The sequence below is a fragment of the Coturnix japonica genome, chromosome 3, assembly GCF_001577835.2.
Source record: "Coturnix japonica isolate 7356 chromosome 3, Coturnix japonica 2.1, whole genome shotgun sequence".
Classification (NCBI taxonomy): Eukaryota; Metazoa; Chordata; class Aves; order Galliformes; family Phasianidae; genus Coturnix; species Coturnix japonica.
The window spans coordinates 20,722,862-20,736,089 of NC_029518.1; the positions used below are offsets into that span (position 1 = coordinate 20,722,862).

The 13,228-nt window shown below is 38.6% G+C and overlaps 2 long non-coding RNA genes across 2 annotated transcripts in view; one reads left to right on the forward strand and one right to left on the reverse strand.

Moving 5' to 3' along the window:
- LOC107311125 overlaps positions 1-8,355 on the forward strand; it is a 35,723-nt gene extending 27,368 nt beyond the window's left edge. Inside the window, exons 3-5 of the long non-coding RNA XR_004306727.1 lie at positions 949-1,050; positions 2,211-2,263; positions 7,129-8,355. This is a non-coding gene — a long non-coding RNA (uncharacterized LOC107311125). The remainder of the gene's footprint in view (positions 1-948; positions 1,051-2,210; positions 2,264-7,128) is intronic.
- LOC116653215 overlaps positions 3,358-13,228 on the reverse strand; it is a 64,272-nt gene continuing 54,401 nt past the window's right edge. The window contains exon 3 of the long non-coding RNA XR_004306728.1: positions 3,358-4,038. This is a non-coding gene — a long non-coding RNA (uncharacterized LOC116653215). The remainder of the gene's footprint in view (positions 4,039-13,228) is intronic.

A 13,228-nucleotide genomic window follows, 5' to 3' on the forward strand; every position in this document is an offset into this window, starting at 1 on the left:
AAGGCCTGAAAAGGATAGAATGTCTTGAGAAAACTCCTAAAGGGAGAGACAGAACTATGGCTGAAATACTTAATTACTTGATATCTTGAGATCCACACCATTCCGCCCACAGCTGGGCAGTGCTCTGTTCACTGCTGCTGCCACATTTCAGACCAGAACATTTTAAACTTAAAGTCTAACAGAAATACTTTCTAGCTCAGCCTTTAAATCATACCGGGATATCTTTTTATTTATTTATTAATTTATTGTGCTCTAGACAAGCCAGTGCAGCTTGCCTCAGCTTTGCTGTTGCTCTGTTGCTCTTTGCATATCTCACCTCTTCATTCACAAATATAACTAATGATGTCAAATGGGGACAAAGAACTATGGCAAGCATGTAGCACAGACAGAGTCCATATTGTCTGCACAAAGAATGCTTTCCATGAGCTATCAGCTGCTGCTTTTAATTAAAAAACAGTTAAGCGGATTCCTATCCTGCCTGAGAGGAGCAGCTTCATAGATACTGCAGCAGTTAATTGCATGCCAGCAGTGCCAGTAAGCATGAAGGCCTGGGTGACTGAGGAGTGTAGTGGGGTTATTATAGAAATAACTGTTAACTTTTCTCCCACTGGTTTGGCAGTCAGGAAATGGCTTGCACCACCAGCCAGAGACAGAGGGTTTCTGTCTGTTTACTCCATGCCTGTGACACCGTACAGCCCATCCCCAGGAGCTTTGTGAGTGCTCCTCAGCCCAGAGCCACCTGTGACTTCAGGCCACCCCATCCCTACTGGGGATGGCTGCTCTCCTCACTGGTTTTCCTTTGGATTCTCCTCTGGAGTAGTTAACAAAGCAACCAGTTGGGATTGCCTATCTGCCATGAATTGTTTGGAGAATGCCAGGTCATTTAATAAAAACCATTAATGATGACTACAAGGGCACATTTTTTCTTTTCTTTTTTTTTTTTTCCAGATAGCTTTTGGGGATGTTGACCTGATCCAGGGGATATCCTGCTTGATTAGCCACTATGCTAAGGTTTAGTGCCATTGCTGATACAAGTACACAAGATCAAAGGTATGAGATGCATAGTAAATTTTTTTAAACACTTTTTATTTTTCTCTCTCCATCTAGTTTTCTAGATCTTTAATTACAAAACAGGAAGAATTTTTAACGGAATTGTATATTTTTACAAGACAGGATCCCCTCCATGCTGCCTCTTTTCCTGTTCTATTTCTGACTTGCTTGGTGGAGAGAATGATTTCTCCTTTACAAAAAACATCAAATAAATTGTAAAAGCATGTATCGTAATTTAGAGATGGAATATACTTCACACACCTACTGAGTGATGTTCATGAAAATCCACATACTGTACATGGCGCATAAGAAGGCTTTTTTACTTTTTTTTTTTTTTTTTTTTTTTAATGAACTGTGCCTATAATACTAAAATTGAAACCTTGCTCTGGGTGGTCTTTATTTTTGGCTAAAGCCTTCTAATAGTTCCATAAATATTAATTTATGAAGAACTCAGAACACAAGTGAATGTAGAACTGACCTCTTTTTTGGTGTTCTCATATTACTTAAACTGTATTATTATTATTTGCTTATAGAACAGTGGGAATACTGTTAAAAAAATTAAATGGGACTTTTATCATTGAAAAAGTTTGTGGTTTGCTTATTTGGATCAAAAAAATATCAACTGAGCACATGCAAATAACTTCAGAAATAAAGTGCAACAGTACTAGTTTTGACACCAGCCCCATTTGTTTCCTCTGAAATGTTTTGCCAGTGCAGCAGCCAGATATTTCAAGAACAGACTTGCAAGGGAAGATTAAATGTGTGTGTTTTTATAAAACAATGACATCTTGTTTTCAAAGCCCTGCGAGCTTAAAATGGATATTAGGGCAGTCACATATAAACTGCAGTTCCCAAGGACAACTGTTTAGCTTAAGTGCCATTTAATGTTCTCCTAAATGGTTCCGCTGTTTAGTGTGCAATATATCTTCTAGATTAGACCTTTAATCCTTTACATTGTACTTGCTGTGTCAAAGAGGGCTTCGTGCCAGCTTCTTCCTATTGGTGGGTCTCTTTCTTTCTCTTTTAACAGGCACATGAAGAACTTCAAAGTCTTATGTTTTGCTTCTTTGAATCCAAACAAGTGATCCAGTTAAAAGTTTTGTGAACTAAAATCTTTAAACAGTTTAATGTTTCCCCATATCTTTCTGTTTTAATTTTAGAGCTCCTGTGAACACAAAGAAGACCAAGAAATACTGGAAAAAAAGTAAAAAAGGTATAGTCTCTTTTTTAGTAAAGAGGAAAAACTTGTATAGGTTATCTGGGTGCATATAACTTAAATGGGGACTTCAGAGGACTACAGCTTTCACGCATCAATGCCATAAGGTAAGGAGAATGTAACACTACAATGAGTGTGATGCACAAAGTGGAGAAATCGTCTAGTACTCTTTGTTTAAGCAAAGCAGGGTATGAAACTAAGCCCATCTTATACATACATCACTTCTTGCTGAGCTGGCATTTGAGTGGACTAGTCAGAAGGCCCTAATTACTGATGAACCTGAAGTGTAAGTACTGCTTTTCAGCATAAGTCAATAGAGGGTTTCCGGAAGCTAGCTCTGAATTTCTTAGTCTTGGCTTTGCTTGCATTTGCTCCTGAGAGGAAAATAAATTTGCCCTGCATGGCCTAAAAAGCAAAAACATCTGCTGGTATTATGAGCAGCCCTATTGTCCGAGTCCAGCAGCAGGGAGGTCTGCACTTGTTCATTTCTGCTTTCCTGCTAAGCATTGTGAAAGCCTATGGGGTCATTATCAAGGATCCCCTGTGCAGCAGGGGAATGAATTCACCAATCCAACAGGTAGCTAACAAAAGGCCACCCCAGTGCCATGTCTAGTAGCACAATATGCTATGTACAATGCAAGGGAACCATGTTTGGGAATGAGCTTGTCACACTTGCGCCAAAGCCAAGGATGGAGAGCAGCCTCAGGCTAAGGGAGGATCTCTGCTTCTGGGAAGTTAGCTGTGGTAGCTGGCAGCTGGAGGACATGGAAAGTGAGACTCAGTGGGTGGTGAGGAGGAAAAACTGATGGTGCAGAATGAGCATTTGGTTAGAAGAAGTCCCACCTCGCTTGGCCTGAGTCAGTAACCAGAACATCTGCCTTAAGAAAAGACATAATTCTCCTGGCTATTCTGACTTGCTGTTTCATTAGTTGAAAAATGGCTGTGCTCAAATGCCTGAGGCCAAGGTAGCTTATTACTGTTATGTCTGTTTGTCTGTTATGCTGAACTGTTACCAACAAACAGATGAGTTTATGAGATGACTTTGTAATTTGAGTCACTGAAAAAAGGAATACATTTCACACACACAGATATATATATATATATTAACAGACATTCTTGTTATTTATTTGGGAGCTTATGAGTAAGAAATTCATGTCATATTTGGGTCCAGATGTACACTCACTCAAAAAGCAGAATTTTGTCCCAGAATTTCCATAATCAGATATTATTCATATCTGGACTTGAACATTAATAGAACATGAAATAAAATTTCAACTGTCAGAAATGAAATGGAGTCCAATCAGTGCTGACTAGGAAACAGACAAAAAACCTTCCTGTAAGCATGAGATCTCCAGTTCCCTATGCCAGCTGATGCTTCTCCTGGCAATGAGAAGGAAATTATTCACCCCTCAGATCTCCTTGTAGCCCCTTAAATTTCTCCTTATTAGCAATAGGGAGGAAATATACCATTGGTTGTGTTTGTGTGATCCCATTTATTTACTACTACTACTTTGGTTCCAACAAAAATCAAACGTTTTCCAGAAATCTCTAGCAGGTCTACAAGGAACCGCCTTCCGTAATGAAGACTTGCCATTCAGATCCAAGTCTAAGATTTCTCTTTCAGAGTAGTTGTCGTCTTCTATGTGAAAATATTTCAAACAATGCAATTATATTCTTGAAATAATCATCCGATTTCTTTCTTCAGTACTTTCTTTGTTTTTGGTAAAGATGTCCCTGGAAGACTGTTTACAATTGTTGCTGTGGTAGGTCTCCTGTCAAAAAGAGAATGGGTTGAATTTGTTAACAAAATACGCTCTTTTGTCCACAGAAATCTGTGCATCTTCTTGCAGCCACTAAGTAATTGCAAATCAAGAGTTAGATCGATTAACTCTGGTGACCTATTCAACAGAATGTGATAGATAGGGTTTCTGATCTCTAGCTGGGAGTATATGCAGCTCCTCTAGTGATAAGGGACTGTAACAAAAACAGGCCAGTCAGTAACAGTGAGGCACAGTATAGCATGCCCATCTCATTTGGGATAATGATTTTACTTACCTGTTTTTAAAGATCTTCATGAAGAAACTCCATATTCCCTCTAGGTAATCTTTCAATGAAAACACCACACAGAAAACATTGCTGTAATCTTTCTTACTACAGTCTTTCTTGCTCCCACTTGAACACATTCTTTTTTTTTTTTTTTTTTCTTGGTCCTATCTGCTTTGCGTGTGGGGATTAGCTTGTTCCCTTCCTCTTTGCAACAATCTTTCATACCCTTGAACACTGTTTATCACATCTCCACTCAGTCTTTCTTCCCAGTGCTAACAGGCAGAGGAAATCTTCAGTTAACAGGAAGATGGTGTAGCTGCTTTCCTATCAGCCCACCCTTGTCTTCGTGGAGATAAGCAGGATTTGGAGCGCTGGTGATTTCTGACGAGTGCAACAGCCCCTTGAGGGATGTTATGAGATAAAGCAGTGCTGAAGCTTTTCTAATTTATCTTGCGGATAAAACTGGATAGTGGTCATAATCAGAGTTGGGGGGCATATAAAGATAGCTGGGCTGTTCCTCGTGTGCCTCTGATTTGTGCCAAACACGGCTCCAGCAATCCATAGTATTTCCCCACAGTAAGGTGGTGATTTGACATATTCTGCCCAAATAACTATTCATGATAGCCAAGGACTTTAGCTGTGAGATATCAACCAGACCAATAGCTTTCACATTTTTCTTGCAAGTTATTTAACTATTCCATTAGCTTTTCCATCACATCTATTAGACAATCTATATATTTAGAAAAAAATAAAAAATAAATGAAAATAGCAATGTAGAAATTACCTTTTGTTCCTGCCAGAGACAAAGTTACATTGTGTCAAAGGATGTGGGAGGTGTTCAAGAAATATTTAGATGTTGTACTGAGGGACGCGGTTTAGTGGGGAAATACTGGTGATTGGCGAGTGGTTGGACTGGATGATCTTGAAGATCTTTTCCAACCTTAGTGATTCTGTGATTCTAAGTCAACATACTTTGAATTCAGTAATGACAGATTTATAGATAATGTAAAATCGGTGCTCTTGCTAGGAAAGCTGTATGTTCATGGGAGCATATTGCTGCCAGTTTTTTACATTTTCTGAAAATAATTTTTTAAAAATTTGGAGCTGGACTCAGTAATGTATCTTGGCTTCTTTGTGCAGCTCTCGTGATACAAAACAGCTACAAACCAATTTAATTGCTTGGTTAACCTCAGTTTATTACATCTTTGTGCTGCTGCAGTGGTGGAAAATAGCCTGGCTATATCAGGTTTTCAATCTCTTATTAATCAAAGGTATCCAATTGCCTCCTACTAAGTCATTTAGTGTGCTCAGTAATACACTTTAATCATCATCTTTGTCACTTATATTTTAATATATACATTTTTAAATTCATAGTAAGATTCAACCTTTATTATTTTGCACAGTGTTGAAGGCAGCCAGTTTATATACCGGTGTGTACTGGAGAAAGACTTGAAAAGAGTACACAGCCAATGCCTGAAAAAGCCTTTTAGATGGCATTGCTCACCAAAGTAGCATATTTAAAAGTCATTTCAGAAGATGAGGGTAGATAGAAAGCCACCCACTGAGCTTTTGCTCCTTGTATACGTATGAAGGCACGGCTGTACTGCTCCTTAAAATGAAAAAATAAAATAAAATTCAAAGATAACATCTTTGCTTTTGAATGGGCTTCCCATCAGCTATAAAAAAATAAAAAGGACAGACACACCAGATGTAAGCATGGATCCATGTTAGTGGTAGCCCATAACAGAAGAAAGCATTCATCTGAAACACACCATTGTGTGCATGCTGTAGGAGGACTGTGAATGTCTATACTTTCTTCCTACGCACAGCTGCAAAGATAACACTGTCTACTGGTTAAGGACTCCATGGGGAATTCCTCATAACAGTTCTGTTCTTTCAATTCTTATTAAGGTTTACATCCCCATTTAAGCTGATGACCAACTCACTAGCAGAGTCAACTGCTGGCAGAAATCCCATCAGCAATTATAATGTTGATTTGACGGTATCATTCTCATAGTGAGAGCATGGTGGGGCTCTACAGTGAGTCTGGCTGGATCACTTTCCATTTTTTCTGCCCTTATACTGCATTAAAAATTTCACCAGTTCATACCTTCATCTGTTCAAATTCCTGTGATGATGATACTGTTTTATGATGCACTAAAAGAATAACTACAGTGTTATGATATTCTCAAACTTAAAATGCACTGAAGAAGCACAGCTACGTAACCCTTTATCCAAAGCTTACTGAAGTCAGTGGGAGGTTTTTCCATAAATTTTAAGAGACTTTGGATCTCGCTTTGAGTTATTTATTAATGACTAAACCAGGCGATGCACTTTCTCCAGTTTAGACAAACCTCCTGAATCTGCCAATTAGAAATTTAACAGGGGTGGTACCTTCTGGTTTCTTTCAGTATCCACTGCTCTTACAAATAAAGGCTTGCACTCTTCTAGTCTGTAGCGCTTATAAAATTATCATGGCTTAAACGGAGTGTCACATTAAAAACAGTTTTCAGGTCACCTGAATCATTGTGATAGATGTCTTTGAGGACCACTTCTGCCAAGTTGTGCTTCTCTAGATTTTACTTCTGTGCTTGAAGGCTTACAGAGAGTGCTTGGAAAATACTTGCTAGACTTCTCCAGCTATGGAAGGGTTTCTAATGATTTCTTAAGAGAGACCACACTTTGAGCTATGCAGCTCAAGAAAACTTAAAGAAAAAATTATCAGGGAAGTTGTCAGAGCTTTGAACAGAGCAGTCTATGAAGACTGGTTATATTGAGATAAGAGCAAATGATAGAATACCTGACTTTCCTGCCAGGAGCATAAATTTAACTGGAGTTCATACTACAAGAGAATCACGTTCAACTGGAAGAGAGATGGTGGAAGTCAGAAGAGAATTAGTTTCACCATTTTCCATGAAAACAAGCTGAAAGTTTGATGTCTGAATTTCTGTTGCAGAAGGAATTCTTTCTGGTAGGTACTTGTATAATTTTTTCCTCTTTGAAACATGAGAGTCTATAAAAAACAGCTTTAAAAAAAATTACCTTAGTGCATCCAATAGTTTTTGTTTTGTTTTGTTTTCATATTCTGCTGTTATTCCAACAAAGATTAACTAGCTCATTATCCCACATACGATTGCTTTGAAGACTTTTGCACTGTAGCATCTGTGGAATAAGTAGATGTTGCCATGGAAGGCTGTGAATGGAGAAGTTTGTCAGTACATGAAAGCTATGCATGCATATTCTTCAGGAATCAGTTTATCAGCAGGAGTAAAATAAGGACTCAAATGGAAAGAAAGGGGAAGCAAAGAGAATTTATTTTAATTTGTTAGATATTCAAAAACCATTGGACTAAAATTATTCACCTCACTTTGGCCTGAAATCTCTCAGTGGAATTACTCATGCGGAAGCAAAACATTTACCATTGGACTGTCTAGTAAAATGATGTAGCTATCGAGAAAGAACCTTCAGTAGCCTCATCGTAGTTATGCAACCTTGTTCCCTATCAGAGCATTTGCTTTCAGATTTTTTACAGTTGGTTCAACCATACGCATTCATTAACCCTCTCTCATTTGTGCAACATTTTAGATGCTGAGTTATGTTTTTCAGATCTTCAACACTGAATGGGATTTCAGAATTTTCTTCCCCGATCAAGTTCTTCTTGTCAGGTTTCTGGTTAGTATGGCTTGTTCTCAGGTAGCGTCAGCCTTTCTCTGAGATTTGTGTTACTGTCTCAGTTGGGTTATGGCAAGTCAAGAAAAGAATGCAAACAAAGTGCACCTTGACTTGATCCCTCTTCATCTTTTATAAAGGGAGGCAATGAGGTTTTTGTGAGGGCTATTCATCATTCCTCTGGTGGCCCAACCACTTCACTTAGTTTATGAATTGCTGCCAACAAAACTATATCAGTGCAACCTGCAGTGTTGCTCTTGCGTTGACAGTGACACACCATTCACAGTGGCAACAGCAATATACATTGCAAGGCATGCATTGACTTGACAAACCTGATGATGCTAAGACATTACCAGTTGGTGAAGATTTTAAATTCCATGGCAGTAAATAAACTTTCAGTTCAAGGTGTAAGAGCTTGTGAAGCATCACTGAAATATATGTCTCTCTCTCTATATATAATATATTATAATTATATATGAAATATATATATATATCAGATCAGCAAACAATTTCTTAATGTTTTAATGTGATTTTGAGAGTTTGAGAGAAAATATCCTGTGAATCAGATAAAACCTTTTTCAACGACTGCCCAAACGTATTTGAAAGAAATCACAATAGAATTGGAATACATTTTTCTTATTGATATCCTGGCCATGCAAACAACCTCTCTTCTATTGTGGATGTCTGTCAACGGGAGTAATTCATGAAACATTATGGGATGTAATCTAAAGAAAATGTCTCACACAGGGGCACACTGGTTGAATTTGAATTGTGTGTTGAATTTCTGTGCTGCAGTATTATAAAACTATAGATTTTACTTTTTTACTTTATTATTATTATTATTATTTTTAACAATGAAACAACAACAACAACAACAACAAACCAGACACTGGAGCTTGTGTCCTGATGCTCTTCCTAACTTTTATGCACTCTTGATAATGTACATATAAGCGCAAACCACATGAATTCCTGTTCCTGATGACTTTAGAGCCCCTCCTCAGTGCAAAATACAGCTGAGAAAACAGTTTAGGAAAAATCTGGCAGCCAATCGACCATAACAATTTTGAGTTGCATTAGCTAAACCCAAACTTTTGGGCTAGGATGGATCCTTGGACCTAGCTCTATGTGCTTGCTAACTTCAGTCATGTCTAAATCACTATTAATGAAGTTTAGCCAGTATTCCTGCTCTGTATTCCAAATTTAGTCAAACTTTTTATAGCTCATATTAATATCTCTTTTGAAAGTGATTTTTTTTTAACTATGCATAGAAAAAATACTGTAGACTTCATAGTCAAAACACAAGAAATTGCCTGCTTCTGTATTCAGGGATAGCCTTGCTATAAATGGTCAAAAAAGTGATAAAGGGCTTTTTATTACCAGCAATACTATTGCGTGGTTTGGGAGTAGGAGCCAGACTTAATGGGCAGTTCATAGGACTTCTCACTTCCTCTTCTCCCTGTAAAGCTGTATTTGTATGTCCTGTGAGCACATGCATGCCTGAGCATATGCATGTGCTGACAAGGACTGCTAACTGGAGGATTTTAAATTTTTTTTACAGAGAAAGGGAATACTCCCTCGCCACTGTCAATGCAATTTACATTTCAATGGGAAGAAAGCACATTTATATGCTGTGCATAGCTTCATAGGTTGGTGATGAATTCACCAGTGGATGATCTTCCATTGTCATGGCCACTACCCAGCACCCATTGTGGAAGTCATGATACCATTAACCATGAAACATAAACCTTCTGTGTTTCCACAGTGCACTCCTAGCTGTAATGGTCAAACTTCTTCCAGAGATGTCAGCAGTTGCAGAGCCCTTTCGTAAGCTGAAAATATGAACCTTCACCATTTCAGGCAGCATTTGTGTTAGCAATGGAATTTTTAAATTGAAATAATTAGTTTTGCTGGCTATGGCTGTTACATCTGGCATAAATTTGCCCCAGTGAACCCTATTTTTAAAAAGCAAACCATCTGAATTGAGGTTCCAGATTATACTAGTTACTGATCTTTCCAAGCCTCATCCATTCTTATGAACAACGCCTCTGTGGTGTTTTCTTCCCCAAAGGATATACTATGGGTGCAACCCAAGCTTTATTGTGCTTAATCTGAACCAGAAGTCTGAGCTGATTATTTTAAAAGGCATGCCGTCTCTTAAAAGTGATTTTCTTCCTGTCTTCATGCTGTGCCGATAAGAATTTATAAGTGGATCTCTTTAATGTTTTAGGCTGGAGTGATACAGAAGAAGGCAGTGTGTGTCTGAGTGCTACCCAGCCCAAGGCGAAGCCTGTAAATGCAGCAACAGAAAAGGCTTTAAAAATACCCCTTTACCTTGATTCATACGCATCACAGCTTTTAATTTCTGTAAACTATACATGTTGGATGAAGTCATGCCTGGTTTATAAAGGAGCTAAGGCATAGGCCTGGGGTCAGTAGTGCTGCTGACAATCACAGTAAGCCCAAAGCTGAGGACAAGATGCATCCCCTGTACTTTTTCAAAGGATATCTCTGCCTAGCATACCAGTGTTGTTGCCATCAAATTTTCCTCCTACTTCCATCTTTTGGCCGGTGGCACAGACCATGCCACAGAGCACCCAGGTCCAAGCGATTCTAAGCCCCTCAGGGTGCTGAAACTGCAGCCACAACTAGTTGCACACTGTTTGTTTCATGTATTGGGTTTATCTCTGAGTTTTGGGCCTGAAATAAATAACATGGCAGCTAATACATAGGCAGATTCTTCGTCAGTGCTGGACATGAGACTGCAGCATGGGAGTTGGCTTTTAGGTACATTCCTGGCTAATTATAGACTCCCATCAACCAAGTTCTATTTATGCTGTTGCAACTAATGGTTCTGCATATCGATCTCTGTAATCTGTTCTCTCTGCTAGACAAATACAGCTACTATAAAATCTAATTAAGTGTTTTTACTCTTTAAATATATTTTTCAGTATAGAAATGTTTTCTGTCCAACATACAATATTTGCAAGCCATAAAAGAAATCTCTTTTTGGTGATAAAAATATCAATTCACATAGCAGCCTTACATTTTTAACCAGCAAAAGCAGACAGAGAGATCCTCACAAAGAGCAGATTGCCAGGCTCCTTCCATTATCAGCAACTAATTTTACCCAGTGTAATAAACAAGATAAGCAGGGAGGTACTAAAGTTATTTTCATCAGCTGTTTTGGAAACCGTTATTGATTCTCAACTCAGTAATCAGGTCTGTTTTTATTCCTAATCCAATAATATGCATAAGTGATAAGTTTGTAGATAGCAGACAATTTGTTACATTCCTGGTGTCCCACAGTTTCATGCTCAAATTTCCTAAGTGTCTCTAATGCATCTTGATTACGTTTTCATTATATCCTGATGCCAGAATATTAGTGATTAGGGAGTTGGACTGAAATCACAGTCTTGAAAAATCACATACGTACCACATGTGCATGCCCCTCCCCACAGATCCTTGTTATATCTTTAGCAATGTTAAATGTCAGTGTGGTACTTAGGGACACAGTTTAGTGATCATTATTGGTGGTAGATGGGCAGCTGGACTAGATGACGTTAGAAGTCTTTTCCAATCTCACTGATCCTATGACTCTAAACACAAATTTTATCTTCAAAAATATTGCATTCTATTCATGGGAATTAGAGAGGAGAATGTGACATCTCATTCTGCAGAGTCTCAAACCCATTGTTAATTTATATTTTTTACTTATTTTTCATGCCAAGTCAGCTCCCCAGGAACTTTCTGTCAACCTTCTTTTGTGCTCAGTTTTGTTGCTTACAGCTCCAGATTGCAGGGAAACTGGTAACAGATTTCAACTGCTTGTGTCCAACCAGCCGAGGACAGGAATTAAGATAACCAAACTTAATCAAGTCTGATTTATCTGCAGTTATACAGATTCTACTGCTTCCCTTAATATCTTCTTTCTTTCTTTCTTTCTTTCTTTCTTTCTTTCTTTCTTTCTTTCTTTCTTTCTTTCTTTCTTTCTTTCTTTCTTTCTTTCTTAATTTTTTTTAAACCCCTGAGATATATAAAAAACAAACCTTACAAGGAGAACAAAAAGCTAGCACTGTCCTTTACATCTTCAGACACAATTTTCATTGATAAACCATCTTTAAGCAGAGCCAGATGAGAGCACCCTGTCATCTGTTGGACTCGTCCTTGGTGTCATAGGTATCACATCCTGTTACTTTATAAACAGAAGCCAACAACAGACACTGAATGGAGGTGGCCAAGAAAAGTGACAGTGTTAAATGGCCGTGTCGTAGCTGGCAGAGAACCAGATGAAATTATCCAGGCCCTAGATAACTGAGATCAAATATGTTCTCAAGCAAGTTGCAAAGCAAGAGGAAATTCCAGTAAATCATTTACTTAATGAGAACAATGTGCAACAGATCCTTTTTTTCTCTCCTACAGAGTTAATATTAGTGTTCTGTTATCATCATTTTTTTTCCCTCTCCTGTTTGCTAAGTTACTGTGTGAGATGCCAACAGGGTCTGGCACTGTCTGGGGTCTGATATTACTCATAACAACACCGTGTGGATTAGGAGCAACTGCTGGACCCAGCAACACATTTCTTTGTGAAACACTTTCCTGCTGAATGCAGAATCTCTGGAGCTGTGGCCAACCTGCCTTCCCACCTCCTGTCAGCTTCCCTGGTCAGCAGAGTAGGAGACCAGATTTCCAGAGCCTCCACATTCCCAGTCTGATCTCCCATTTCTTGCACCACCAGGCACCTTCTACTTATTTATTTATTTTTTTAATTATGCTTTGTAACAAAGCATTACACTTTATTTCACTTTGGAGAAATAGCTTCTGGTGTTTTTGCTTATCTCTGCAATTTGGGAGGAACGTTTCCTAAAATCCTGAGATTTTTCATGCTCATACATTTTTGCCTCCTGGCCGCCTCAGCAACCACAGTAGAGTCGGTGGAATTACAGCTCCCCTGCCCAGTTAAGATCGCTCCATGTTCATGGATAAATTCAAACCTTGTGTTAGCAAGCACAGCTTCAACCACACTTGTGATGGTTTCAGAGTCTCAGGTTCCAGTCAGTTTTTTGGAAGTGTGAAGCAGGCAGAGGAGAGAAACCCTATTAATGCCACCAGTGAGGGAGAGAGGGTAATGTGAGCTCTAATGTTGTTAGACACCAGAGAACTCACATGGAAGGGAGCCCAAATGCATGCTCCAGCCACCTTGAAAACTAAAGGACAAAGGTCTATAAAACCCAACACTAGAATTTACAG